This window comes from Callithrix jacchus, chromosome 6 (assembly GCF_049354715.1).
Source record: "Callithrix jacchus isolate 240 chromosome 6, calJac240_pri, whole genome shotgun sequence".
Taxonomy (NCBI): Eukaryota; Metazoa; Chordata; class Mammalia; order Primates; family Cebidae; genus Callithrix; species Callithrix jacchus.
The window spans coordinates 109,572,936-109,594,543 of NC_133507.1; the positions used below are offsets into that span (position 1 = coordinate 109,572,936).

At 39.3% G+C, this 21,608-nt stretch overlaps 1 protein-coding gene across 1 annotated transcript in view; it reads left to right on the top strand.

Moving 5' to 3' along the window:
• CNTNAP5 (contactin associated protein family member 5) overlaps positions 1 to 21,608 on the top strand; it is an 875,887-nt gene that overhangs the window by 791,624 nt on the left and 62,655 nt on the right. The gene's annotated exons all lie outside the window — the stretch shown is intronic.

Below are 21,608 nucleotides of genomic sequence, written 5' to 3' on the forward strand. Positions count from 1 at the left end.
ATGCTGATCACACAGGCTTAAGATTTGAATGGGGCCACCATGTCGTGGAACTCTACCAGGATTTTGTCTTTGAAAGGGGCATGGGGTGTATTATGAAAAAACCTAATTTTTATTATTATGCATTTTGACTAGTCCTTCAGCTGGTAAGCAGGAAAAAAACTAATCTAAAGGCAACATTCCTAACTTACTATAAAGCAATGTCTTACCTCATGCAGCTGACTGTGAATCAAGCAGAGTCACGGTCTACACAACCTGCCTATTCACAACTCTTAGATCTTCCTTTCCACTCTTCACTTCTCTTCAAAGTGCTCATTCCACATTCATTGCTGTTGGTTTGCCATCTTTAACAAATAACATTTCACAAAAAATTTAGTAGTTAAACTGATTCTTCCCCTGCTCTGAAACTTGCATTTTTCTTCCTATATTCTTACTTAAAACACTTGGTACATTCTTTATTTCCTTGATGAGATTAATATTTATTAACTACCATCTGCCATATACCTTTCTTTGATAGGTACTGAAGATGCAGAGATGAATCAAATGGCATCTCTTCTCTTCCCAGAGCTCACGTTTGATTAGAAGAGGCGGGTGGATCACGAGGTCAAGAGATCGAGACCATCCTGGTCAACATGGTGAAACCCCGTCTCTACTAAAAATACAAAAAATTAGCTGGGCATGGTGGCGTGTGCCTGTAATCCCAGCTACTCAGGAGGTTGAGGCAGGAGAATTGCCTGAACCCAGGAGGCGGAGGTTGCAGTGAGCCGAGATCGTGCCATTGCACTGCAGCCTGGGTAACAAGAGTGAAACTCCGCCTCAAAAAAAAAAAAAAAGAGTCACCGGTTAATAAAATATCAATACTATCAGAAATATAACCATGAACTGTTTCACGTGACAAAATTTAGGTTACTGTGGAAGCTCATATCAATATGAGGAACAGTGGGGACCAAAGAAGGCTTCCCTGGTGGGCTGAGCTCTGAGAGTGGACTGGGTTGGCTGAGATGGGTAGAGCTGGTTCTAGTAGAGGGTGTGGTTTGTGCAGAGGTTCTTCTATGGGGGAAGATGGGGTATGGAAGAACTAGAGGAAGGTCTGGATGATATACAGTATAAAGGGAGTATATTTTATACAGAGTATAAAGGAAAGTGATGTGAGAGGGGCTGGTGAGCAGGTGGGGTCCTGATTACCTCTGGACGTGGAACCCTCGGTTCATAGCTCCTCTCTTTGCCTTAATGCACACAGTCTGCTACCAAATCCTGTTAAAAATGATCCTCTCTCTCTCCCCCCATACACACACACACACACACACACACACACACACACACACACACACATATATCCCTTCCTCCCTCCCTTGCTCCCTCTCTCTTTACTCTCCTATGGCCTCAGAGCTAGATTTCTCTTTTTTAATCCAATCTTGGCTGAACCCTGTCTACAGCCTTTTAGATGATTTTCCTCCTCCAATCCCTCTTCACCCTGGGACATTCGTTCATTGAGGTCTGAGGTTTTTTTCTTTTAATTTTTATAAAATATATTTTAGAATATGGTGTTCATAAGGACCTTGACTGACTCCTGAAACTTCTGCCTTATAAACCCAAAAATAGTGGGACAGAGTGAAAAGCCCTTTAGCATCTGACCCACCCCAGCTGTACGTGGGACACTGAGCTTCCCATCAGAAAACTTCCCACATCAACCTTTTAGTCTGAACTAGAATGTATTGCCAATTGTGAAGGGCTGCTTGGAGAGCTCTGGAGATCTTTGCTAAACGTTAGGGAACTCAAACTCAGTAACATTTTATTTTTCTTTCAATGAAAACACACTTGTCTCTTTTTCAACCCTGCCATAAGTGAACAAATACATGTGACAAAGTGAAAAAGTGACATAGTTTTCCTTCTATGCGTAGGTTTTCTGAATCACTCTGTGCCTTTATTTAGTGGAGAGTACAGGCATGTATTGGACTTTACTATATTGATAAATAAGGACGTTTCTTCATAGTGAAGTGACACTATCAAGGATGGTGGCGGAAGAAAACTGTGTTGCTGATAGAGGGGAGGATTGTAGAGAAAGGATGGCCAGTGGGAAGTCTCAGGCATTAGAGAATACAAGGGAGAGCCGCTCGAAAAAGCTAGCTCTGTCTCTCCCCATTGCATATTCCCACAGAGCCTGGAGTACTTTCTTTGGGTCATGGCATTTGTTTTGTTTGCACGCGTGAGCTCCATGAGAGCAGAGGCCTTGGCTCTGTACTCTCAGGGTCCAGCAAACAAAAAGTGGGTGGTAGGCATTGAGTAAGACAGGCTGGCTGGCTGCAGCTAACAACCTTATCACATCACAGAACAGGTGGACTCCAGAGGCAGAACATGGAGCCCTGCCCCTCCCAACGCAGAAAAGCTTTTCACCTGATTGTCTTCATGCCAATAAACAGGATCCTATAGTTATTTCTTGACGACTTCACGTTGTGAAAACAGCCCGAAGTTATTCATGAGCTAGTTACACGATTTGTTAATGATTTTAGAAAATGGTTTAGGAAATCATCTCTAATTGACCATCATTTATACTTTCATTTATGAAAGTGCCTGGAGCCAGCACTAACTAGTCTGTCTTCTCTGCACTTGGCAGGCTACATGGGGCTGACAGACGACAGGAAAACGTGAGGATCAAACAATGTGCAGACCATTCTGACCAACTTACACCGTTGACAACTTCAAACTTTAAAAATTATCATTCTGAACTCAACATACATTTTTTGAGTGCATATTAAGTGGGGCACACAAGATGAGATGCTGAGGATGAGTTGTTGAGCTGGTTACTAAATGCAGTGCGGCTCAGCTGCCTGTTATGTGATGCGTCTGTGCTGTGGGTCAAGTCACACCCACCCCACTCTCTGGAATAACATCATTGAAGAATGTATCTAAGCCACCATTCACAGTTGTGTTTCTGTTGAAATTGCCTTCAAAAATAACATTGGAAAAAAGCAAATGATGGGTTGGTTAAAAAATGTCATAGCTCAAAAGAGGTAATGCCTCCCTCAGGATAGCAGTTTTGCTTCACCTGTCAAATTGCTCAGCAAGTCCCTTCTTCTACTTCTTCCAAGCGTACACACCCACATTCCACCCAACCATAGACATGCACTCCATCCTTTTTTTGAAGCCGCCTGCTTTGGTCATACTCTTTCCTTTAGTAAGACTGTCTGTTTTCTTCTTGTTCTCATGGCTAATTTTTACGTGGTCTTGAAGACCCGAGTTCAGGGTTTATCTCTTCCTCCAAGCCCTCTCTGATGCCCCAGCTCTCCTGCCTGTGCGTGTTCCCTTGCAGCTTTCCTCTTCATGGTATTATAGTCTGCTTATTGTTATGAATCGCTCATTAGATTTAAGGGTCATGGGAGAAAGCCTGCGTCTTCTTCTGTAGCCAGTGTCCTCACCACTGCCCCTGGTACATGACAGGTGTTGACTGTCTGCCTGTTGTATGTGGTTGGAAGGTTTGCTTCCCAGCTGAGCCCTGCACTGAGATCATAGTGATGTTAGAAATGTGAGCATGAGCTCCTTTTTAGAGAGAAGTGGTCACTCTCAGTGGCATTTCAGCCAACCAGGTAACAAACCACAAATTGTGACCCAATATTTCTGTAAAACGGCAGGTCTTTATACTATCAGTATCTGTGGTCACCAAAACTTGGAAAAAAACTCTTCAGAAACACAGAATGGCTAACATTAGTTCCGAATATTAAAAATTGTTAAGTGACATACTCCAAAGTATCTATATTTAAAAGCAATTGGATCATAAAAAGTGAACATAAAATTTATACAGCTGCCTCATCCAGAATACTTTAAAGACTAATTACTCTGTTGAGTTCTAATGACTATTGCCTTCAAACCCTGTAAATTATATATAAATAAGAAAAGAGAGTATGTAAATGTAGGTGACTCTAATTGGGTCTCAGAAGAAAGGAAAACAGATCTTTAGTAGCTCAGTGAAATCTCTAAGCTCATAAAACATCGGCCCGTTTCTCCCATGGAGTTTTGCGGTGTGTACCTTTTATACACTCTATAGAGACTGAATTCAAAGGGCAGGCCTGAACCAAGGAACCTGTTTTGTTTTGCTTGTACATACATGTTAACTGAAAAATATAAGTTAAAGAAACACTTAATTTCATAATTCAATGTATTTTTATTTCCATGAAAAAGGGCTGCCATTCAGCAAAGCATACAATAGGGAAAGTGTCAGAACAGAGTCCCATGGAAGAGTTGCAGTCGGTCATTCCAAGTAATGGGACTTTTTTCCTATGCAAATGCATTTTGAGTTAAAGATAAGATAGGTTGTAGAATACTTTGTGCAAACGTAAACAGAACCAGTGAAATAGAAGAAGATAATTGTTGCTTATTAAAGTGCTTAGAATAGAGCTGAATCAAGTAAACCAGAACCCATCACTAAATAGTTTGGAAGATTTGGTACCTGTTTACTACGTCCTCTGAGAGTTTTCAAGGTTGTTTTTGAATAAGAAATGTATTGAGCTCTAGAAAATGATTGTAGTTGAGTGGATCTGAAAATGCTCAGTGCACTGCAGTTACTGACTCATGAGAAATTCTCAAATAGCTAAGAATGTTGTCTCTCTTTTTATTTTTTTTATTTCAATAGGTTTTTGGGGAACAGGTGGTGTTTGGCTACATGAATAAATTATTTAGTGGTGATTTCTAGATTTTTGTGCACACATCACACAAGCAGCATACACAATACCCAATATGTAGCATTTTATTCCTCACCATCCTTTCTTGAGTTCCCAAAGTCCGTTGTATCATTCTTACACCTTTGCATCCTCATAGCTTAGCTCCCACTTATGACTAAGAACATACAATGTTTGGTTTTCCATTCCTGAGTTACTTTACTTACAATAATAGTCTCTAATTACTTCCTGATACTTAGGTTGCTGTAAATGCCATTAATTTGTTCCTTTTTTATGGCTAAGTAGTATTCAGTGGGGTGTGTGTGTGTGTGTGTATTATATACTGTGTGTGTGTGTGTGTGTGTGTGTGTGTTTTCTTATCCACTCATTGATAGATGAACATTTGGGCTGGTTCCACATTTTTGAAATTGCAAATTGTGCTGCTGTAAATATTTGCGTGCAAGTTTATTTTTCATATGCTGACTTTTCTTCCTCTGGGTAGATACTTAGCACTGGGATTGCTGAATCAAACTGTAGATCTACTTTTAGTTCTTTAACAAATCTCCACACTGTTTTCTATAGTGGTTGTACTAGTTTAAATTCCCACCAGAAGTGTAGAAGTGTTCTCTGTTCACTGCATCTATGCCAACATCTATTATTTTTGGATTTTTTGATTATGGCTATTTTTGTAGAAGGGAGGTGGTATCTCATTGTGGTTTTGATTTGCATTTCATTTATAATTAGTTATGTTGACCATTTTTCCATATGCTTCTTGGCCATTTGTATATTTTATTTTATCTATTCATGTCCTTAGCCCACTTTTCGATGCAATTGTTTTTTCCTTGCCAATTTGTTTGAGTTCATTTTAGATTCTGGATATTAGTCCTTTGTCAGATGTATAGGTTGTGAAGATTTTCTCCCACTCTGTGGGTTTTCTGTTAACTCTGTTGATTATTTCTTTTGCTGTGCAGAAGCATTTTAGTTTAATTAACTTGTTTATCTTTTTTTTTTTTTTTTTTTTTGCATTTGCTTCAGGATTCTTGGTCATGAAGTCTTTTCTTAAGCCAATGTCTAGAAGAGTTTTTTTGTTATCTTCTAGAATCTTTATGATTTTAGGTCTTTGATTTAAGTCTTTGATCAATCTTGAGTTGATATTTTGGATAAGATGAGATATGAGGATCCAGTTTCCTTCTTTTACATGTATCTAGCCAATTATCCCAACACCATTTATTGAATAGGGTGGCCTTTCTCCATTTTATGTTATTGTTTGCTTTGTTGAAGATCAGTTGAAATATTTGGCTTTATTTCTGGGTTCTCTATTCAGTTCCATTGTTCTATGTGCCCATTTTTATACTAGTACCAAGCTGCTTTGATGACTGGTCTTACAGTATAGTTTGAAGTCAGGTAATGCAATGCCTTCAGATTAGTTCTTTTTGCTAGTCTTGCTTTGGCTATGCAGGCTCTTTTTTTGTTCCATATGAATTTTAGGATTGTTTTTCTAATTCTGTGAAGAATGACGGTGGTTTCTTTGCTTTTTTTTCTTTTTTTGAGATGGAGTCTCGCTCTGTCATCAGGATGGAGTGCAGCGGCACAACATTGGCTCACTGCAACCTCTGCCTTCTGGATTCAAATAATTCTCCTGCCTCAGACTTCCCAGTAGCTGGGACTACAGCTGCACACCACCATACCCAGCTAATTTTTGTATTTTACTAGAGATTGGGTTTCCCCATGTTGGCCAGGATGGTCTCAATCTCTTGACCTTGTGATCTGCCTGACTCAACCTCCCAAAGTGCTGGGATTACAAGTGTGAGCCATCATGCCCGACCATGATGGAAATATTTTCATGGGAATTGTGTTGAATTTGCAGATTGCTTTTGGCAATATGGTTATTTTTGCAATATTGATTCTACTCATCTATGAGCATGGGATGTGTTTCCATTCGTTTATGTTGTCTATGACTTCTTTCAGTAGTGTTTTGTAGCTTTCCTTATAGAGGTTTTTTTTACAAACTTGGTTAAATGTAGCCCTAATTTTTTCCCTCTATTGTGAAATGGATTGAGCTTTTTATTTGATTTTCAACTTGATCTCTGTTGAAAATCTGCCGAGCTACAGCTGGAGCACAGCAGAGCTACTGATTTGTGTACATTAAGTTTGTACCCAGAAACTTTGCTGAATTCATTTACCAGCTCTAGGAGCTTTATGGATGAGTCTTTAGAGTTGTCTAGGTTACGACCATATCATCAGCAAACAGTAAGAGTGACAGTTTGATTTCCTTTTACCGATTTGGATGATCTTTATTTCTTTTTCTTGTCCTATTGCTCTGGCTAGGACTTATGTTACTATATTAAATAGAAGTGGTGAAAATGGGCATCCTTGTCTTATTCTAGTTCTCAGGAGGAATGCTTTCAATTTTTCCTTATTCAGTATAATACTTGCTGTGGCTTTGTCTTAGGTGGCTTTTATTACATTAAGGTATTTCCCTTGTATGCCAATTTTGCTGAGAGTTTTAATCATAAAAGGATGCTGTATTTTTTCAAATACTTCTTCTGCATCTATTGAGATGATTATATGATTTTTTTTTTAATTCTGTTTATGTCTTGTACCACATTCATGGACTTATGTATGTTAAACCATCCCTGCATTCCTGGTATGAAACCCATTTGTCATGCTGGATTATCTTTTTGAGTATGTTCTTGAATTTGAATGGCTAGTATTTTGTTAAAGATTTTTGCATCTATGTTCGTCAGGAATATTAGTCTGTAGTTTTTTTTTTTGTTATGTCCTTCCTTGGTTTTGGTATTAGGGTGCTACTGGCTTCATAGACTGATTTAGTAAGGGTTCCTTCTTTCTCTGTGAAATGGCTTATATTTAATTGTCCAACCCAATTAAACAGATCTAAATTTTTCCCATATGTAAAATTAGCATAAAGTTAATTATGTGTATGCCATATTTTTCAGAGATTAAAGGATAAAATGTCTGAAACACATTTGAGACAGTCCCTAGAACAAAATGGGCAACCAATGATATTTTAATGATATTTGTAAAGAATGGAACAAGGGACTTGAGACTGTTAATGAGAGGATGGTGACAGACCAGACAATATGAGGTGGGAAAGGACAGAGCAGAGGACACAAAGGAGTAAGTGCTCTGAGCAGGTGGTGAGATTTGTAATAACAATATCATTAAATAGGTGATTAATTTTGTTTTCCCCAAATTTATGCCCACTTGAAAGTAAGAATTTTACTTATTTGGAAATAATGTCTTAACAGATGTAATAAATTAAGTTAAAATGAAGTCATACTGGATAAAAGGGTTCTGAATACAATGACTGGTGTCTTTTTAAGGAAATTGAGATATAGATACAGAGACAAGAGACAAATAGGGACACACAGAGGGAAGAGGATTCTGTGACATGATGATAGAGGCAGAGATTGGAGCGATGCACACCAAGGAACACTTAGGATTGTCAGGAGCTACCAGAAGCTAAAAACAGACAAGAAAGGATTCTCCCCTTGCACCATTAGAGAAAGAGTGGACCTTCAATTTCAAACTTCCAGCCTCCAAATCTGTATTACTATAGTAGCCTAGGAAACAAAACAGATGGTAAATGCAACCACATCACTGGATGAGATTGTGAAGACAGTGAATGTTGATAGAGAAGTTCCTAGACTGAGTCTGGGGACTTTAACATTAAGAAAGCAAGGTGAAATAGAGAAATCAGCAATTGAGAGAGAGAAGGAATAACCAGTAAAGTAGGAGGAAAACTAGGAGAGAAAAATATTTTGAAATTGAAGCATTTTAGAAAGAAAAGAAAGTGACTATGTTGAATACTAATACATGTAAGATGGTGATTATAAAAAGAAAATTAGATGTATCAACATATAGTTCATTGGTGGAGTAATAATAAAATGAAAGTTTTGATGGAAGCTTATGGGTAAAATCTAACTGGAGTAAGTTTTAAGAGAAATAAGAAAGAGGAATTAGAGAAAGAAAGTGTAGATAATGCCTTAAAAGTTTTACTTTAAACCAGCAGGGAACAGAGAAATGTGACATTAGCTAATGTTAAGAAAGTTGCAGAAGTTTCCTGTCAGATACAAAAATGCTGATGAGAATGATATAGTACACAGAATCAAATTTTAAAGAGACTTGTAAAAAAATGGGGTGTTGCCTAAGTGATGTCTTTAAAAGATGAAAAGGATGGGAAGGAAGGAATATGTTGGCATCAGATAAAAAAAAAAGATAGTTCATCTAAATTAATAAAAGGAAAGTTAAGATATAAGGGTTTTGTTATTGAGAGGTCAGTAAATCTGGGGGCAGCACTTTGTGGTTCTTTTATAATTGCTTCTGTTTTCTTAGAGAAGAAGGTTGTTAGCTGAGAATGAGGAAGGAGAAGGCAGAAATGAAGAGAAGGCATATGGTCGCCTTAGCTAATAGGTGAATAGATAGGGGAAAGAAGCTGAGATTGAGAGGGCAGGGGAAAGGCCTGCTTGAAGTTGGCAGTCATGGATTTAAAGTGGCTTGGTTTGTGTTTTCTTCCACCAGACAAACCATTTAAGAGTAAAGTAAGCATTCATAGTTCTGCCAAGCAAATATGCACATTCAAGAAACAAGAATGGGCCGAGGGACTTGAGACTGTTAATGAGCGGATGGTGATAGACCAGACAATATGAGGTGGGAAAGGACAGAGCAGAGGACACAAAGGAGTAAGAGCTCTGAGCAGGTGGTGAGATGAACCCTTATACTAAGTGTTGGAGGAGTCCAGCCATTAGAGAAAGGGAATTAGAGAGGGAAGAGATGTAGTCAGAAAATGAAATTCACATAGTTGGAATCATGGAAGGGCTGCAATTATTAGTACTAACAAATACTGAAGCCTGATACTGATTCCATGATGCACTGACAGTTTGACAAACAGTTAAATGGAGAAGATGGAATGGGTGTGCATGGGTATAGAGACATCACTCTGTGGATCACATGGACCTGAGATGTGAATAAGGAGGGGTCTTCTGGCACACATGTGTAACAGGAATATTTCAGGTGCAGAGGACAGCAGGAATAAAGTCTCCAAAGCAGGAGTGAGTGGACAGATTAGGGGAACACAAAATAGGCCAGTAGTAGTTAAAGCTTAGTGGGTGAGGGCAAGTGAGGAATGAAATGAGATCAAAGAGTTACAGGGGAGTATGATATAGCTTCTTTCAGTCCATGTCAAAGAATTTGGATTTTACCCTAAGTGCACGGGAGAGCCACTAAACGTTTTAAGTAGCAGCATCTGGTGTATAGTGTAAATGCTTATTTTGACTGCTGTGTAGGGCATGGATGGGTGTGGGAGAATGGGGAGGTGACACTGGAATCTGGGAGACAAGTTCAGATGTGTTGTAGTCGTCCAAGTGAGAGATGGTGATGGACCACCTTGCTGCGTGGTGGCAGACCTGGAGAGACGTACAAAGATGCAAGCTATGTTTGGTAGAGACCAGAGGGCTGCTGATGACTTGGCATGGGACATGTGTATAAGGGATTCTGGTTAGGAAAATGAAACAAAAGTAACAAGGGTGGCTTCTAGAATTTTAACTTGAGCAGCCAGCACACAGTGGTGCCATTATATGAGGTGGTAAAAGCTAAAATAGAAGCTGTTTGGTGAGGATAATCTGCTTAGTAAAAACTGAAAGATGCATAAGGAGCTGTCTAAGTCTGTGATTGGCATGAACTGATGTGGAATGGAAAGGAATTGACATGGAGAAGAGCCTGCTCTTTCAAAGTGAAATAGTAAAGCAAGACCCTAGCATTTCACTTTGAAATGGTAAAAGCATTGCTAGTAGAGAATGTGAGCTAACTTTTGTCCCTCAGTGGTGGTCCAGAGTCTGGATCATTCTCTCTTTGGTGATGAGAGGGCCATAGTGCTCTGTGTCTTTCCCTTTAGATCTCACATGTACATTATGGCACCCAGACTAACATTCTTAAATATCACTTTGTGTCACACATGTGTTTGCAGCTGCTTATGGAATTCCTCTTTGCAGAAACAAGTAAAATTTCATTGGCATTCCTTGCCAGTGTGGTCTCTTTCTTTACCACGTCATTCCAAGTTCCTATTCCTTTTGGGGAGTTACAGTTTCCCTACTTTTCACAATGAGGTGGTTCATTGTGCAAATGGCTGCTAAGGTTCTCATTAGCTCCACTCACCTACAGTTCTACAGCTTCAGGTGCAGTGAGATCCAGCTACCTCACTTTGTTTACATCATAGCTAATAGGGTATCACAGTTTTTCCAACTAAATTCTATCTTGCTTCTATAAACCTTCTCGGAAAAAAAAATTCTTATTACCCCCACACTTTTCTTTTATTTCTTTTATTTTGTTTTCACTAGAAAAGGCAGAAACCAGTATAGACACTTTTTTTTGTTTAACTTTTATTTTAAGTTCAAGGGTACATGTTCAGGTTTGTTACATAAACTCATGTCAGAGAGGTTTGTTGTACAGATTATTTTGTCACCCAGGTACTAAGCCTAGTATCCAATCGTTGTTTTGTTAATACTCCTCCTGCTCCTACCCTTCTCATAGAGGCCCTGGTGTCTTCTGTTCTCCTCTTTGTGTCCATGAGTTCTCATCCTTTAGCTCCTACTTATAAGTGAGAACATGACACATTTGGTTTTCTGTTCCTGAATTAGTTTGCTAAGAATAGTGGCTTCTAGCTTCATCCTGTTCCCACAAAAGACATGATCTCATTCTTTTTATGGCTGCATACTATTTCATGGTGTCTACGTACCATATTTTCTTTACCCAAACTGTCATTGATGGGCATTTAGGATGATTCCATCTTTGCTATTGTGAATAGTGCTGCAATAAAATTTTCTGTGCATGAACCTCAACCTTTAAAACTGCTTATTGATTTTGAGTTCACAAAATATGTATGCTATAGCATCCATCAAAGCTTCTCCCTTACCCTCTGCTTATCCATCCATTCCTCTATCCATCCACTCATCCTTCCATGCTGCTACACATCTCCTTGGAGGTAGCATGACATAGTGGAAAGAGCACACACTTTATATACATCTGTACTCCTGGGTTTAAATCCCATTTCACTATGAATGTTCTTATTACAGTTTTACTTGTGAAGTTTTTACACCTCTGTAAAATTCCATTCTTTAATCTGAGTATTTGATGAAAAAAATATTCTGCCCAAGCTAGGTGCCTAATACAGTGTAAGCACATCAGATCAGCCAGTATTATTGTTGCTTTTGTCTCCTTCAACTAGATTACAAGGTTTTTGAAGATAGAACTGTAGCATTATAGCCATTTGTTTCTCTAGTGTCTTACACCAGCAGGCATTGAATATATGTTAGTGTATAATTTGGGTGAAGTGGTGATAACATTCTCCATAGTGGCTATTTTATTCAACAAATGTCTTCTGGAGATTTAAGAAAGCAGATCTCATGTTATTCTCTGTGGACACAAAGATGAATAAGCAACAATTCCTCCTAGGGGAGCTTAGATTCAAGAGGATGAGAAAGACAAAGAGTCCTGATAAATCGAGATTTGTATTCAACGTGACCAGAGTGTCAATACAGTGAAAAGAAAGATTTTATTAGTCTTTGGGGCAAGTAGGGACCTGGGTCACATGGACTGGGTCTTAAGTAATGAGGGGGAACTTGCCAGGCATATTAGGAGGCAGGTGGATATTTTCAGCTAAGGACAAAACAGAAACAAAATAAAACAAAAATACAATGTGAAGAGGTAAGGAAACGCATTTGGAAGGATGCTGAGTGTTCAGGTGTGTGACTAAGATATGAACAATACATACATTAAATAAAGTCAGAAAGGTAAGCAAAGAACCTTGAATGTCATGTTAAGAAGTTAGAATTTCTTATATAAAATTAGGACGCCTTGGGACTTTTTTTAAGACAGAATTTTGCTCTTGTCACTCAGGCTGGAGTGCAATGACATGATCTTGGCTTGCTGCAACCTCCACCTCCCAGGTTCAATCAATTCTGCTGTATCAGCCTCCTTAGTAGCTGAGATTACAGGCATGTGCTACCATGCTTGGATAATTTTTATATTTTCAGTAGAGACGGGGGTTTCACCATGTTTGTCAGGCTGGTCTTGAACTCCTGACCTCAAGTGATCGGCCCGCCTCGGCCTCCCAAAGTGCTGGGATTACAGGCGTTAGCCACCACACCCAGCATCCTTGGGATATTTTAGGCACTAGAGCCACATGGCCAAATGTGTGTTATAATGTTCATATTAATAAAAGAGTGAAAAAAGGATTAGAGTAAAAAGTAGACTGGTGAGGAAAGGTAGAACAGAAAAATGATGTTCTTACACAACCAAGGTATGAGAGTCTTTTCCCTAAGTCCCAGCTCAAGATACTGAACTAGATAGTATTTGGACTTTTTAATTTAATTAATTTTATTTTTTATTTTTCTAATTGTTTATTTACATAGGCTCTGGGGAACAGGTGACATTTGGTTACGTGAATAAGTTCTTTAGCTGTGATTTCTGAGATTTTGTTGCACCAATCACCCAAGCAGTATACACTAAACCCAATACGTAGTTTTTCCTCCCTCACCCCACTCCCACACTCACCCTTGCATCCCCAAAGTCCACCGTATTTTTCTTGTGCCTTTGCATTCTCATAGCTTAGCTCCCACTTATGAGTGAGCACATACAGTATTTGGTTTTCCATTCTTTAGTTACTTCACTTAGAATAAGAGTCTCCAGTTCCCTCCAGGTTGCTGTGAATGCCACTAATTTGTTCCATCTTATGGCTGAGTAGTATTCCATGGTGTGTGTGTGTGTGTGTGTGTATGTGTGTATATATATATACACATATGTATAAATCATAAAGAAATTGTGGTGTGTATGTATATGTGTGTGTGTGTGTATATATATATATACACCACAATTTCTTTACTAGTTTATAAAGAATATATATGTACATACACACACATATATACACACATACATACATACACACACATACATACACACATCACAGTTTCTCTGTCTACTAGTTTACTGATGGGCATTTGGGCTGGTTCCATATTTTTGCAATTGCAAATTGCACTGCTATAAACATGCATGTGCAAGTACCTTTTCCCTGTAATGACTTTTTCCTCTGTAGATACCCAGTAGTGGAATTGCTGGATCAAATGGTAGTTCTACTTTTAATTCTTTAAGGAATCTCCACACGTTTTCTGCGGTGGTTGTGCTAGTTTACATTCTCAGCAGCAGTGTCGAAGTTTTCCTTTTTCACTGCATCCACACCAACGTCTATTATTTTTTGATTTTTTGATGATGGGCATTCTTGCATCAGTAAAGTAGTATGGCACTGTGGTTTTGATTTGAATTTCCCTGATCATCACTGATATTGAGCATTTTATTTGGACTTTTAAACCCTGAGTTCTTGGTCCATCATTTACCCACTCATATGTAGCCGAATTTCAAATAGGACATAAATAATAATAAAATGTCTTGCAGCAAGGTGCTGGGTGATCCTTGGATGAGTATTAGAGCTGCTTTGAGGTAGGTCCAACATATTCTACTTCAGGAGGAGTGTAGTATCTTTTCCATGTGAGGTTCTTTCCTGAAGTCAGTTATGTCTAGTTGATATATATGGAATTTAATCTTAATCAGCTTAAAGCATGGCCAAATATCCATGGCAAGCTTGTCAGATCTGGCCTCTGGATACTTAGAGGATGAGCTTCTAGGGGTCAGACCAGCACGGCGGGGCTGTTCTCTCTGGGCTGTGGCTGATAGGGCTCACAGGAATGTTACAAACAGCTGTCCTTGGGATCTGTGACCAAACCTCAGTAGGCTGAGTTCTCTCTGAAGGGGCAAGTGGTTTCCACTGTACTCCTTGGAGACCAAGGCACTGTGTTGGCCAAATCAAGTTGTGGGGTGGAGAAGGGGAGATGGGGGAGAGACAGTGAGGCTCTCCCTAAACACCCCTCCCACTTCAACTTGTGCAGCTCTACATTTTTCTCTTTTCTACACTAGCTTTTACTGCCTGTATCATTTCAATAAAGTGTTCCAATTAGAAACAAATTTGAAAAGTACTGGACTCAGCACATAAGGCAGACTCAGACTCATGGAGAAGAGATGGAACTCTAAACACAGGCAGCAGGCAGCAGGTTCCAGGCAATTGGAGGGAGTCCAAACCTGAGTAAATTTTCGGAGATGTTACAGCCTCAGATGCAGGTGGGAAGGGAGGCTATACCAGTGCAGAGACTGCACAACTTCAACAGGACCACCAGCTTCTAACAAGTTCCTTTGGCATGTCACCCAGGGGATTCTCCAGATATATATACACCCAACTCAGGCCAAGCACAGTGGCTCATCCCTATAATCCCAGCACTTAGGGAGGCCAAGACGAGTGGATCACCTGAGGTCAGGATTCTAAGACCAGCCTGACCAACATGATAAAACCCTGTCTTAACTAGAAATACAAAAAAAAAAAAAAAAAAAGAAAGCCAGGCATGGTGGTGAGCTCCTGTGATCCAGCTACTCAGGAGGCTGAGTTAGGAGAATTGCTTGTTCATCAGGGATATTGGCCTGAAGTTTTCTTTTCTTGTTGAGTCTCTGCTGGATTTTGGTATCAGGATGATGTTGGTCTCATAAAATGATTTGGGAAGGATTCCCTCATTTTGGATTGTTTGGAATAGTTTCAGAAGGAATGATACCAGTTCCTCTTTGTATGTCTGGTACAATTCGGCTGTGAACCCATCTGGACCTGGGCTTTTTTTGGTTGGTAGGCAATTAATTGCTGCCTCAACTTCAGCCCTTGTTATTGGCCTATTCAGGGTTTCAACTTCTTCCTGGTTTAGTCTTGGGAGGATGCAAGTGTTTGGGAATTTATCCATTTCTTCCAGGTTTACTGGTTTATGTAGTAATCTCTGATGGTGGTTTGCATTTCTGTGGAATCTGTGGTGAAATCCCTTTTATTGTTTTTTATTGCCTCTATTTGATTATTCTCTCTTTTGTTTTTTATTAATCTGGCTAGTGGTCTATCTATTTTGTTGATCTTTTCGAAAAACCAGCTCCTGGATTTATTGATTTTTTTGAAGGGTTTTTTGTGTCTCTGTCTCCTTCAGTTCTGCTCTGATCTTAGTTATTTCTTGTCTTCTGCTAGGTTTTGAGTTTTTTTGATTGTGTTCCTCTAGCTCTTTCAATTTTGATGATAGGGTGTCGATTTTAGATCTTTCCTTGTTTCTCATGTGGGCATTTATTACTGTATATTTTCCTCTAGAAACTGCTTTCAATGTGTCCCAGAGATTCTGGTATGTTGTGTCTTTGTTCTCGTTGGTTTCGAAGAACATCTTTATTTCTGCCTTCATTTCATTATATATCTAAGTCAACATTCAAGAGCCAGTTGTTCAGTTTCCATGAAGCTGTGCGGTTCTGAGTTAGTTTCTGAATTCTGAGTTCTAACTTGATTGCACTGTGGTCTGAGAGACTGTTTGTTATGATTTCGGTTCCTTTACATTTGCTGAGGAGTGATTTACTTCCAATTATATGGTCAGTTTTAGTGTAGGTGTGATGTGGTGCTGTGAAGAATGTATATTCTGTGGATTTTGGGTGGAGAGTTCTGTAAATGTCTATTAGGTTTTCTTGGTCCAGGTCTGAGTTCAAGTCTTGGATATCCTTGTTAATTTTCTGTCTCGTTGATCTGTCTAATATTGACAATGGGGTTTTAAAGTCTTCCACTATTATTGTGTGGGAGTCTAAGTCTCTTTGTAGGTCATTAAGAACTTGCCTTATGTATCTGGGTGCTCCTGTATTGGGTGTGTATATATTTAGAATCGTTAGCTCTTCTTGTTGCATTGATCTTTTTACCATTATGTAATGTCCTTCTTTGTCTCTTTTGATCTTTGTTGGTTTAAAGTCTATTTTATCAGAGATGAGAATTGAAACTCCTGCTTTTTTTTGCTTGACATTTGCTTGGTAAATATGTCTCTGTGCCTTTATTTTGAGCCTTTGTGTATCCTTGCATGTGAGATGGGTTTCCTAGATACAGTACACCGATGGGTTTTGGCTTTTTATGCAATTTGCCAGTCTGTGTCTTTTGATTGGGGCATTTAGCCCATTTACATTTAAGGTTAATATTGTTATGTGTAAATTTGATTCTGTCATTTTGATGCTAGCTGGCTGTTTTGCCCATTAGTTGATGCAGTTTCTTGATTGTGTCAATGTTCTTTACCATTTGTATGTTTTTGGAGTGGCTGGTACTGGTTGTTCCTTTCTATGTTTAGTGCCTCTTTCAGGAACTCTTGTAAAGCAGGCCTGGTGGTGATGAAATCTCTGAGTACTTGCTTGTTCTTAAAGGATTTTATTTATCCTTCATTTATGAAGGATGGACATATTTTCTTTATCCAGTCTATCATTGATGGGCATTTGGGTTGGTTCCAAGTCTTTGCTATTGTAAACAGTGTTGCAATGAACATATGTGTGCATGTGTCTTTATAATAGAACAATTTATAATCCTTTGGGTATATATCCAGTAATGGGATTGCTGGGTCAAATGGAATTTCTATTTCTAGGTCCTTGAGGAATTGCCACACTGTCTTCCACAATGGTTGAACTTATTTACACTCCCACCAACAGTGTAAAAGCATTCCTATTTCTCCACATCCTCTACAGCATCTGTTGTGTCCAGATTTTTTAATGATCATCATTCTAACTAGCATGATATGCTTTCTCAATGTGGTTTTGATTTGCATTTTTCTAATGACCAGTGATAATGAGCTTTTTTCATATGTTTGTTAGCTGCATAAATGTCTTGAGAATTGACTGTTCATATTCTTCACTCACTTTTTGATGTTTTCTTTTTCCTTGTAAATTTGTTTAAGTTCTTTGTAGATTCTGGATATTAGCCATTAGTCAGATGGGTTGGTCGCAAAAAAATTTTCGCATTCTGTGGTTGCTGGTTCACTCTAATGATAGTTCCTTTTGCTGTGCAGAAGCTCTGAAGTTTAATTAGATCCCATTTGTCTATTTTGGCTTTTGTTGCTATTGCTTTTGGTGTTTTAGTCATGAAGTCCTTGCCCATGTCTATGTCCTGAAATGTTTTGCCTAGGTTTTCTTCTAGGGTTTTTATGGTGATCAGTCTTATGCTTAAATATTTAATCCATGTGGAGTTAATTTTTGTATAAGGTGTCAGGAAGGAGTCCAGTTTCAGCTTTCTGTACATGGCTAGCCAGTTTTTCCAACACCATTTAGTAAATAGGGAATCCTTTCCCCATTGCTTGTTTTTGTCAGGTTTGTCTAAGATCAGATGGTTGTAGATGTGTGGCATTACTTCCGAGGCCTCTATTCTGTTCCATTCGTTTATATCTCTGTTTTGGTACCAGAACCATGCTGTTTTGATTACTGTAGCCTTGTAGTATAGTTTGAAGTCAGGTAGCATGATGCCTCCAGCTTTGTTTTTTTTGTTTTGTTTTGTTTTGTTTTTGTTTTTGTTTTTGGCTTAGGATTGTCTTGGCTATGTGAGCTCTTTTTCAGTTCTATATGAAGTCTAAGGTGCTTTTTTTCCAGTTCTGTGGAGAAGGTCAATGGTAGCTTGATGGGGATTGCACTAAATCTATAAATTACTTTGGACGGTATGGCCATTTTCACAATAATGGTTCTTTCTAACTATGAGCATGGACTATTTTTCCATCTGTTTGTGTCCTCTCCTATTTCCTTGAGCTCTTTCAAAACTTGCTGGGTACTTACTATGGGGCAGGCACTGGGAACCCAAGGAGTTTATTGATTTATGTGACTTAGGCAAGTGAGTAGACAACACAACACAGTACATGTTAGAATAAAGTGGATGGTAGGACCAATTGGATCAGTTATGGGCGGCTTACAACGGTCAGGGAGGGCTTCTTAGGAGAGGGAAACTTATACTGAATTCTGAAAGATGGGAGAGTTGACCTAAAAAGAAGGGCATTCTGGGCAAGGGTGATCACCATGAGCTGTTGTGTTTCTGGGAACCAGCAGGATTTAGTTTCTAAATCTGACCTCATCATTTACTGAGAACAAGGGAAAGTTATTTACTTCTTAGCAGCTCTGTTTTTTCACCTGTAAAATGAAGAAAATTAAGGAGAAAAAGCATTCTAGATGGAAGTGGAGTGTTAAGCAGGTGCTCAATCACAACAGAATACCTGTGTTAAGCCAAGGAGTGTAACTATGTCTAGCAAGTTACAAGTGAGAAACTATCGGCTCTTGCAAGAGGATTCCTTATCATGGTGTTTAAGTACATTGTGTTTACGTTTTTTAAATATAGATTTTTTAATTTTTCAGAAAAACAGCATTTATAATATCTGTTGTTTAATTCTAAAAATAATGATGCTGGCCAGGTGTAGTGGCTTATGCTTTCCTGTGATCCCAGGACTTTGGGAAGCTGAGTGGGTGGCTCAGCTGAGGTCAGGAGTTCAAGACCAGCCTGACAAAGATGGTGAAACCTCTCTTTACTAAAAATCTAAAAATATTAGCCAGGCATGGAGCCACAAGCCTGTACTCCCAGCTACTTGAGTCACTAATGCAGGAGAATCACTTGAACCCAGGAGACGGAGGTTGCAGTGAGTTAGGATTGTGCCACTGCACTCCAGCCAGGATGACAGAGTGAGACTCCATCTCAAAAATACATACACAAATAAATAAGTATAAAAATAACAATGCTGATTTTGCCTGAAAATGAGGACTAAGAAGAGCAAAGAGGAGGAGCAGGAAGAGGAAGAAGAGGAGGAGGAGAAGAAGGAGAAGGAGAAGAAGAAGCAGCAGCAGCTAGATATAACTTGAATGCTTCAACATTGACAGGACCCTTTAAAAGTTTTATAGGATAGTTGCTGCTGACAAAAGTTTATTCTCTTATACATATGCTTATTACAGAAGGAACTAAGGTTCAAATTATGTTTTATTTTTTATTTTATTTTTATTATTTTTTGAGACAGAAGCTCACTCTGTCACCCAAGCTGGAGTGCAGTGACACACTCTACACTCATTGCAAGCTCTGCCTCCCAGCTTCAAGTGATTCTCCTACCTCAGTCTCCCTAGTAGCTAGAATTATAGGCATGCACCACCATACCAGCTAATTTTTGTATTTTTCATAAAGACAAGGTTTCACCATGTTGTCCAAGCTGATCTTGAACTCCTGACTTAAGGTGATCCACTGTCTCAGCCTCCCAAAGTGCTGGCATTACAGGTGTGAACCACTGTGCCCAGCCCAGTTTTATTTTTAAACTAAGTCTTATTTTAAGCAAAGCTCAAATCTGTTTTATTTTTAAATTCCACATCGTGAACATCTTATTTCTGTTTATACACATGAAAAATGATATGTGTCCTTTTCAGTGTAGCACCGTTAATATATAAACAGAAAAAAATGATACCAAGTAGAAAGTAAATGCATTACAGTATGTCAGAGAAATTGCATCACACTCCCGGCTGGAAGATTCAGTTCACTCTTTGCTTTATTAGACTTAGGGATAGCACCGTCCCTCTCTCTATTCACTGTCTCTGGAATTATAAACCTGCCATGTTTATCATTGCTGTCAACCTAATGAAAGGGAATTGGGACAGAAAACTCCATGGAGGAAATGGAAACTTGCAGATGAATCAAGCAGAGGGGATAGAGGAAGGCCTGAGGACAGCAGGAATAATCCTGGGCCCAGGTTTCTGCAGTGACAAACAGGCATGGCAATCACTGCCAGGCAAGCAGCTGATGGTGATCTGAACCACTGGAGTGCACAGCTGGAGGGGTGGAAATGCCTCTTAGTTCTCTAACCAAGTCACTGAAGAAGATACTAGGGGAGGTGATTAATGAGCCCCCAGCTCTGACATCCAGCTTTTCTGGAAGTCAGCCTTTCATGGTGTCAAAGTTACTTTGAAAAGTCATGGGGTAAGTTTGCTCCCCCAAGAGTCATGTGAAAATGAGTCAGTGAGAGGTTTCCGCACATCACATTAACAGGTGGATGGATACTTTAAGAGGCATTGACTGCATCAGAACACCTAAGAAGGCGAGAAAAATTTTGGAAAAACTAGTTGTGATTTTTTAAAATCACAAACAGATATTAGGGATATAAAGCTTCAGAATACTTTAGCAGATAGGATCTCTGCTGAGATTACCAGTTCCTGAGAGGAACCGATGCTAGAGGGATGCCAGTAAACATGTAGAAAATGAGTGTCATCAAGAATGGAGAAGTATGTAAAGAATATGTGTGTGAGTATGAATTACCAGAGCAGTGAAATCTTAAGAGAGTTCAACAGCCTTAAGGAGAGTGGGGTGGATCACTATGCCTGGCACATAATTACCACACACTTGTTGACTCTATGAGGTTGAATTAAATGTTAAGACACACCGATTCTTAGAATCAGAAGGGTGTGAAAGAGCATGATGCCCTGCAGCCCACCAGTGCACGAGATAGGCCTTTCCCTGACATGGGCGGGAGGGGCACCTTGCCCGCAATCTGCCCAGTGACCCATCCCGACCAGCTCCTTTCTGCACAAAATATGCTGCTGTTGGAAGCAGCCATTACTTTTCAAGTAGTAAAATAACAAAAGTAATAATATCTGAAAATCTGCAATGGTCAGAACCAGAAAGAGAGAATGAACCAGGAAAACCAGGATCAGATATAGAGAGGTTCTCCTTCTGGCTGACCATGTTAGGCAATGGCCTCACAGCCACAGAATATGTTTTTTTATTCTTCCTTACATTATTTCACAATCTTATTCCACATGCATGTATTCTGAAATTCTACGAGTAGAAACTTATATTTGAAATAGTCCCTGCCCTTTCCCCAGAAAAGTGTTTAAATACTTGGATGAGGACAGAGCATCAGTCAGGGACATGGTGGTTACTCGCAAGCCTCTGGTCTTACTGGGATTGGCAGCTTGGGAAAGATGGGAGGGCTGAGAAAGTTTAGGGAGTTTTTTGTGCGGGGAGGGAATATAAGAAACTTTGAGGGGATGAGAAAGAGTTACTTTAGTTGTTCTCAG